The sequence below is a fragment of the Poecilia mexicana genome, unplaced genomic scaffold, assembly GCF_051168715.1.
Source record: "Poecilia mexicana isolate PSO_F unplaced genomic scaffold, ASM5116871v1 scaffold_16, whole genome shotgun sequence".
Classification (NCBI taxonomy): domain Eukaryota; kingdom Metazoa; phylum Chordata; class Actinopteri; order Cyprinodontiformes; family Poeciliidae; genus Poecilia; species Poecilia mexicana.
Window position 1 is genome coordinate 22,562,042 of NW_028263385.1, and position 9,305 is coordinate 22,571,346.

General features: G+C 37.9%; 1 long non-coding RNA gene across 2 annotated transcripts; it reads left to right on the forward strand.

Annotated features, from left to right (window-relative positions):
• The first annotated feature begins 723 nt into the window (after positions 1-723).
• On the forward strand, positions 724-3,200 carry LOC148155082 (uncharacterized). Of its 2 annotated transcripts, none has more exons than XR_015765713.1 (6): positions 724-1,039; positions 2,033-2,136; positions 2,226-2,343; positions 2,524-2,591; positions 2,666-2,787; positions 2,886-3,200. It is a non-coding gene; the product is annotated as an uncharacterized LOC148155082 (long non-coding RNA). The 2 variants fall into 2 exon arrangements; XR_015765712.1 differs by having other exon boundaries at positions 2,054-2,136.
• The last annotated feature ends 6,105 nt before the right edge of the window (positions 3,201-9,305 follow it).

The window sequence follows — 9,305 nt, forward strand, 5'->3', positions numbered from 1 at the left end:
CAATATTTAGGCCCCAGGTGGTCCAGAGGCTGTCCATATTTTGCTGTACAAGACATATTACTGTCTTGCTACCCATACAAGCCCATGCAGCAGTCTTGTCATCATTTAAAATGCCCATATTCATTTTTTCACCCCCGAAGGACAACAGAAAATGTGCATTAGAATTATTAGATTGACTGGAGCGTGGGGTTGGGTGGGTTGGGGGAGAATTAATCAATTAAACCTTTGAGTGTATAACCACAAAGGGGGAGCCCATTGGGGGTAAATAATGAAGGTTGTGCACCTATGAAAACATTCATTTAACCTGTGAACCACAAGGTTATTTCTGATAGAAATTACATTAACACACATTTACACACACATATACGTACAGCAGCCCGAAGGAAGGATGATTTATGTGGAAAGATCCATCTTCATCATCTTGCCTCTCACCTTGGTCTCCATCAGTGTTAATTAAAGGAAGGTCAGTGTCACCCTCCTCGCTACCCCCACCCGAACCTGCCCTATTTTACATAATAAATCACTCCATGCACACAAAGGGGCTGTTGACACAAACAGAATGCTCATAGCTAACTGGCTAACTGCAGTCCTTTGGGCTGACGAGTCAATTCAAAGCCTGCGATAAATAATACTGAATGTCACAGCGTTGTGTCTTTGTCTGGCAACAAAAGGTAGAACACAAAGGCTGGTTGTTCTGGGAGATCATTAATCCTTCATTATATATATATATACACAGTAAAAAATGCTGGGTTATTTTCATAACCCAATTTCTGGGTTGAAGCTGTTGGGTCATAGGTTGGGTTAGTTTGACCAAATATTGGGTCAAAATTCATAACTCATGAGTTGGGTCAGAAATTTATCGGAAGTCTACATCTTGCACACTTCTGTTGGGCCAGGAGTTGGGTGGGTAGATTTACCCAAACGGTTGGGTTAAAGATGAAACTTGGAAGAAGCCACGCCCCTCTTCACAAGCCTCCATTTTCAACATGACTGTGAACGTTGCATATCGGACTTCTCCTCTACGTTGAAATAAGACATGGTAAGTAAAAAGAAGATAAACTTTCAACGTTAATAGAATTTTATACATAAATTGAATTTATTTCAAACATGTTTGATATTTATTTTTATGGTTGTTTGAAATGTTTATTATGGCAGGTTGCTCTGACAAAGAGCTTCGGTGTTGCTATAACACGGATGTTGGGGAAAAATAGATGAAGGGGAAGGGCACAATTTGTCAAGTAAATTAAATTCAGTTTTTAATATAACCTCAATCATATTTGTTCGTAACTTAACATAGTCAAATTTTTAAAAAACGATTTAGTTTTAAAAGAAAAGGTAGTTGACGGTTTGTCCCCTGATTTTTGCAATATGCGCGCGCATCCTCAGCGGGCTGAGGCTACGTGTTCGAACACCAGCAGTAATGGCGCAGGAGAGCGAGCAGAGCTTTAATAATGTGGGTATATTATGCTTGTTGAAAATAAAATAACTTTTGCAAAGTTATTAGGCGATAAATTAGTTGTGTAAACCTGAATTATGCGCTCGGTTTATTAACATATAGTTTAATTACAAACATGCTCGGACGTGTTCGGACTTATCGCTCCCCTCCAGCCGCCGGCTCGTCTCGCCCGCTCCGTCAGTTGACCGGGCGGAGCGGCTCGTTAAGCCGAAAGAGAACGACCGTCTCCCGGCACATTGCTTTCAAACTCCCGCTGGTTTTCGGCAACGAATTAAAAGCAAAACTAATACAATATCTAATGTTAATGTTTGCTCATTTTATTATTATTGTTACTATTAATTACAAATACATTTATTTAAAGTTGGTGCTGAAAGTTATTCAGCACTAAGTTTGTGTTAAGTTTTACTTCTAAATTAAATTATATGTGTCATTTTATTTTATTAAGTGCTATATTTATTTTTAGGAACATAAAATTACTCTGAACATTTGAAATTGCTGGCTAATTACAAGTTATTTGCAGCTATAAGATTTCAGTCATTCTTAAAGTTTGATTTGTGATTTTGTCTTTTCTGATAGATTTTGTAATTTTACATCCAGGATCTTCAGGAGAATTAAGCGAAACTCCTCGTTCTCAAGGAAGACATTCTGCATGACCAAGAACATGAGTCTGCTCCCTCAAGGTATTGAAGCTCAGAAGAAATGTTCTCTAAAATGTTTTCATGCTTTCTAGTTACTGCAACATTTTAACACTAACTTATGTTTGATACAGAAGGTGATGTAGTCCTGCAGCTGCTGCCAGTACCCCTTCCTGCTCCACCTTACTAATTTGGGAGAAGTTTCAGATCCATCAACCTGGAAATTCAGATGTTTTCATTGATATCCAGCCTGTAAGTCAACCTTCATCTCTGAATAATGCTCAGATCGTTTAAATAAGTGCATCACATTCAATAGTGAGGTTTTGTGTTAAACTAGAATCAGTCAGAAATTAGTTTTTGAGAATGTATCCCTTTACCTTTAAATTCACTAAAGGCCTGTTTTTGTGCTTCTCTCTCTTGTTCTCAACGAAGATCTTTTGTATGGCCAAGAAGAGAAAGGAGCGGCCATCTTCTCAACAACATGAATTTTCTCCCTTAAGGTATTGAAGCTGAAGATATGTTTATAAACTGTTAACATTTAACATTTTAACACAAGCTTATGTTTGCCATGCAGACAAGATGATGTAGCCCTGCAGCTGCTGCCAGTTCTCCTCCCTGTTCCACCTTACACATTTGGGAGAAGAGTTTCAGATCCATCAACCTGGAAGTTCAGAAGGTTTCATTGATATCCAGCCTGTAAGTCAACATTCATCTCTGAATTATGCTCAAATTGTTTGCTGTTTATATAAGTTCATCACTAATGGCCTGTTTTTTTTGTCTTCTCTCTGCATCAGGTTGGGACAAACCTGGTGGTGCATCTACAAAATGTGACAACATGGAACCCATATGTCCTCATGCAGGGAGACAGGCAAAATGCTAAAGTGTCGTTAAAAATGCTCCTTGTTTAATGGCTGAAAGGTTTACTTGTAGTTTGCTTTAAAACAGACGTTTTTTCATTAAATGTTTTCTAATGTGGAGTAAAAGATACTTCTGGAGTTGTAGCCAAATGAATTGAAGTGATTTAACTACTTATGTTTTGTAACTTTTGTAAATGAAATCTGCTGGCTCTATATATGTATCATGTGGAAATAAAAGAAGCTTTAAATTCATATGCCTTTTAATCCTTTTTTTATATAGTGAAATTTAAAATAATTTTTTTTTTAACCCAACTATAGTGGTATAATAACCCTTGTGTTGGGTTATGAATTTCAACCCAATTTTGGGTCAATTTAACCAATTTAAACAAGTCAATTTAACCCAACGTTTGGTTAGTTGCCATGACCCAATGTGCTGGGTCAAACCCTCAACCCAACCCAGTTGGGTTAAAACAACCCAGCGTTGGGTCGGTCCATATTTGACCCAGCGCTGGGTTACGTATTGGGTTATTTTTAACCCAGCAGTTTTTACTGTGTATATATATATATATATATATATATATATATATATATATATATGATAACTTATGCTTATTAATATATGTTTGGGTGTGTGTGTGTGTGTGTACACAAGATCACAGTTAAGTATGTACTTTGGTTTTAAACAGAAAAACAGAAAATATCACTCGGCCACTATGGAACAGATTTGATGGTTTGATTTGTTTTTATTTAATTAATAATTAATAAAGGGTAAGCAGGTATAGCGGATGGATGGATGGATGGATGGATGGATGGATGGATGGATGGATGGATGGATGGATGGATGCATGCAACAAATTCACTTACATTTTCCAGTGTTCTTGTCTAGGAATTTTTAAAAAGTATAACTTTGTCATCGGTTTGGTATTTACACAATCCAGTGTATAAGTTGTACTTCAATGCATCGAAGCACAGCCGTTTGGGAAACCCCTTCCAGCAAGAAAGACTCATGACAACAGTGTGTTGTTACGTGTCACATGCTTTGCATCATTTCGAACTGATGCAATTAACAATGTTGACCATCTAAATGACACTTGTGGCTAGTAAGAAACTGCTAAAAGTAGTTCAGATATCTCATCATCATCATCATATATTCTTGAGATTGTTTTACTCAAAGAGTAAATGCCTATATTTATTCGATATTTTCCGTAACTTCTCTCTGACTGTGATTTACACACTTGGTAAAAAGTCAGGTCTACTCATGAAAAAACTAATGGACGCTCCCAACAGAAAGGCTCAATCATATGTTACACAATATATTAAATATAATTGTAACTCCTGATGTGACATGGACTCTGTTGTGCCCCGAAACCTTCTCTCACTTTACAGTCTAGTTCAAATTTAGCAGCTCTGCAGCTGGCCAGTATGTCTACCTTGGCACTGAAATTATTCTTTCCGATTCCTATTATGAAATTATAAGCCTTGCAAATGAAAATAAAACTGAAGATATGGCCACAAACTCCATCTGGAAAAATTGACAGTACAAATTAGCTTCTTTTTTTTTTACAATTTAAGTTATAAATAAATATGCATGTACTCCACCTGCTTTATTTTATCATCGTCTTTATTATTATTTTTGATGTATTCCATAGAGATGACACATAAAAACGATGAGGGAAAAGCCTGCAGAGAACCCAGTTGTGGCACTATGTCAACTTGTGCATCTAAAATAAACTGAGAGGGAAAACAGTGAAACCACAGGCTAGTTATTATGTGGGGGACTTTTCAGTAAATGCTTACATTCTTGATCCACCCAGAGCAGAATGGAAATGTGTGGCTGATTTCAAAAAGGAAATATTCCCCGGTGTGAGAACACCACCCACCTTAAAACAGTACATCGGTCTTTGTCAGAGCGTCAGCCCTGCCTCACATTGTCTACATCATTTCTTTCTCGGAATCAATTTCCCTGCCCAAAAGAAACACAGAACATATGCTTTGTACTGTGTACAGTTTCCCCGGGTTTTCTAGGTTACTTGCATAATGAGGGCCGTGGCAGCGCAGAGTTCCCCTCTTATCACAAACTAGCATGCATGGCCCCGCTGCTCTCTCCTCAGTCATCAAGCAATTGATGTAATTGAACCAGCCCTTTGCTGTCAAGCAAGCAGTGCGGCTCAATAGCATATGCTCCGAACACTCTGGACAATGAGAGCCACGCAGTTGGGCAGGAAGGCAGACCGGCTCGCTGCTGTTCTGTCAATAAATTTCAATCCCACTAATTGTGCAGAATTTATTAAGTGAGCCTCTGAGACAATGTGGTCCCAAGCAAAACAACGCAACATCATGAGAGTGAAAAAAAAAAAAAAAAAAAGAAAAAGCAAAGAATGCTTTGTGATCACTCATGCGTATGTGGTGAACTGTTGTTTTGCATCCTGTGGGTGGTGTTTTTGTGGATTTAGCAAGTGATCAGGGGCCACTGAGACTATATTGTCCTTTTTGTTTTGTTTTTTAAAGAGAGCTGATAGTTGAGGGTTCTGCAGTGAAGGAAATACAATGACCATCACGGAAGCTGCTAACTGAGCTACATTACAAAAAAAAAATGAATCGAAGTTCATCATGTCTTATTAACTTTGACTGTCCTATTACAAGTATGTATGTATATATGTGTAGATCACTGGACTTCAGCTGAGGGTAGTTTTTTTTTTTTTCAGTCACGGTTATGCTGGAAAATAGAGTCGAGCTGATTAAGTGTGTTTAAACTTTTAGAATCTTAAATGTCTGGTGGTAATTTTATGTGTAAAGCTGTGTATTTTTCCTGTTGAGATTCACAGAGTTTTTTTTTTTGTTTGTTTTTTTTTGCTTTTCTTTTCTGCATGAGAGCTCAAAATGTTTGCAGGATAAAATTGATTCAGTTTGTAATTTATGAGTGGCCACCTCTGACAGGGTTTGATTTTGTAGGTTTATGATTTAAATGATTTCTTGAAAGAAGCCATATAGCGCTCACATTCAAAGTCAGAGTTTCTAACACTGGCCTTACCTCATGAGACAGAGACTCTCTCTGATGAGAAATATTTGGGTTTCTAAACGTTATGAGATTTAAAGAAATGGTATTTCTCAGAATGTGACTATAGTTTTACAAGAGTACATGTTCTCCTTACTTTTTTTCAGTTCTATTAAATATTTTTGCTTTGCATGTCACCGAAGACAAGGTTGGTCTAGTCTTCGTGTTTGTTCGTCTAGAGATCAAGAAACTTTAACATGGTTTTTATTCATGCGCTGGCTGCATAAAAACGACAGCCAGCCTCTTTTGGTTTCCACCTCTGAAGTCCCAATAACAAACAATAACTTTTCCCTTTCATCTGATTAGGCTTGGCCTTGGTTTCTTGGAGTCCTTGTCGTCCTCCAACAAAGCCCCTCAACGTCCCATGTATCTGCTTAAGTGACCAACCAAGGTTCAAGGGTCACCAGGAGCTGCCACTTCCCCTGTCACAAGAAACAAGCAGCAGGAAGGCAAAAAGGAGAAAGGAGAAAGAAAGGAAATGAGAGGGAGGGAGAGGTGGGAAAGAAAGAGGAAGGTGTTATTAGGAGGCAAACCAATGACAAGAAGGTGTCTGGAATTAGTGCTCTCTCTCTCTCCCTCTCTATTTCTCTCTCTTTCTCTCTATTTCTGTCTCTCTCTCTCTTTCTGTCTCTCTCTCTCCTCCCTGCACATTTTCAAGCAAATATACACACACTATCTTTTTTTAGGGCAGCGCTTTAAGCTGCATAATAGCAGTGACAGAAGGGGGGAAAAAATGGTGTAAAAAGCATTCATCATGTTGGTTTAAAATTTGAGGATCTTCGGAAAATTACAGTTATTACACTTACGCCACCCATATATGAGCCTCCCTGCACTTTCAGAAAATGCAGACATATGAACAACCGTGTTCCATGAAAATCCACTTGCACTTCTTCACACAGATAAAGGAGGGCTCCAGTGAGATCAGGGTTATGGTTGAGTAGGCATGATGCAGAGCTTTGCACCAAGACTCAGGAGGGATCACTAGATCACATTATCAATCATGAAGTGCAGCAAAATCAAGCATGCAGCTTACACCATGTGCTTTGTTTATGTGTTCCAATTTTATGTGGTGCAATGGATGTGCAGCGAATCCCCTAACACCTCGTGTGTACTTCAAGTGGTTTCTGGGTTTACTCGTCACATGGCATACTTATGTTGTTCTGCAAATGTTCTCTTTGTGTAGAAAAAAAAACAAAAAATAAATAAATAAATAATTAAAACTGCAATGTGAGAATTTACATTTCTCAAAAACTTTAATATAAAATAATAAATGAGGCTGCTAACAGTTCAGTAAAACTCTGCACTCCGTAAACTGAGACGCGGTGCATCGTCTCAGTGAGGAGAAGGGCTGTTAGCAGGTAAAAATCTTAAACTTGCTGCACTGAACACAACTGAAAAAAAACAACAAAAAAAAACACCTATTCTCTCACATACCAAAAACACCACTTAAGACTGGCGACACTTTGATCTCTTTATTCATAAAGCGTGGTTCAATGAAATGAAAATAACCATTATTAAGTAGCTTGCGTAGGCTGCCACTGTAAAAAAAAGAAAAAAAGGAAAGAAAAAAAAAAGTGTCTCTTTAAGCAACTATAAGCTGACACTTACATATGCAGCTGCAGTGATAAAAGCTTTTTAAAATGCCGTGCAACCAGTTATTTGGAAGGGCCGGCCTGTCATTATGTTTGATGCTGCCTCTACTCTTTCACCTATCAAGCGTTTTTTCGGGTCTTTGTTTTACATAGATTAAACGAGAAGTCAGACAGTGCTGAGGCCACAGGAGTACGGCTGTAATAGCAAGTAGTTTAGTTATGTTGGCATAAGCAACCTAAATGTAAGTCTCTCTTTGTTTATATATATCTTTTTTAATTAGAGCAACTAATAGAAATACCAAAACTTTACTTTTACTCTTCATCTGTCACAGCTAATTAAGTGTATTTTTTTTCTCTTTTTTTTTTTTTACATTTACTTAAAATAGTTGAAGCACAATGCTTAAAGAATATAGGTACATTTTACATTTTGCATATATTTTTGTGGAAATAAGAACTTGTAAAAATTGAAATTGAAATCCATGTTCTCACATACACTAATGTTTGTTCATTGTCATTTGTCATTAGCACAGATTTTTATTGTTTTCATTACCATACAAATTTATATAGTTTTTTTTTCCCTCAACCAAATATAAAAGCCCACATAAAAAAAACACTAACTTTCAGATAAAAATGAAAAAAAAAATCCTAATGCTAAATGTAACTTTTTTTGCGCCGTATTGAGACAACAGGTAATATAGTTTTTTTTTTTTGTTTTTTTTTCTAACCTCACAAACTTGTCTGATACCGAAACAGAGTAACTCATTGATAAGCTAATAAAGAAAACGCTCAGGCATTTTAGGGCATTTAGTACGCTGAAGTTACATATCAATAAATTCACTTTAATTTATTGTCCCCTATCTCTCCCTATTTATTAGAGCGCAGACTCCAGAAAAAGGTTAAGTCAACTTGTCCTCTTTGTTAAACTAAGCAGAACGTGCACGAGGCCGCCGTGTTTGCCCAAATCTCTGAGACTGCACTGCCCTCAAATGGCACAACCAGGTCAATGCACACCGTGTTTCATCCAGTCCCTGTCTGTCTCTCCATATAACTGCTCCAGGACAAAGAAGGATTAATTAAGAAGCAACCATGAGCAGCCAAGAAGCCTAATGCCCACAGAAGAAATACACACACACACACACACACACACATATATATACTGCACTGACTCACAACTATTCTTCCCTATTCTCTACTGCCTCTGATAAGTGTGAAATTCACTCCCTATACACAAAGGCCGGAGAGGAAAATAATTTCAGTAATAGAGCTAATGGGTTTAAGTGAGACTGAAGAGCAGCCAAGAGCAGCTAAAGAGGCGTAGAGGGAGGGTAGGAGAAAGACATGGATATGTGCAGAGGCTTGGACAAAAAGAAGCTGGCGAGAAGAAGAAAGAAGAGGAAATGCACAGCATCTTTTTCGCATTGTTTTATGCTTAGATTGTTGAGGAACAAAAGGCAGCGCTCATTTTCCCCTGACTGTCATGATACAGTAGCTGATAAGAGTCTGTCTGCGTGCAGCAATGGGCGGATTTGGAACGGTGGTTAATTTAATTGATAATGCCAAACAATGGCACAATGCTCGCGGGCGGTTTATGTTTCTTTTGTGCGTGTGTGTGCGTGTGTGTGTGTGTGTGTGTAATCAACATAGGGGAAGTTAAGCAAAAGAAAGTGAGCCCTCGAGGCAATATTCTACAATTCAGCATGTACTGTGTTA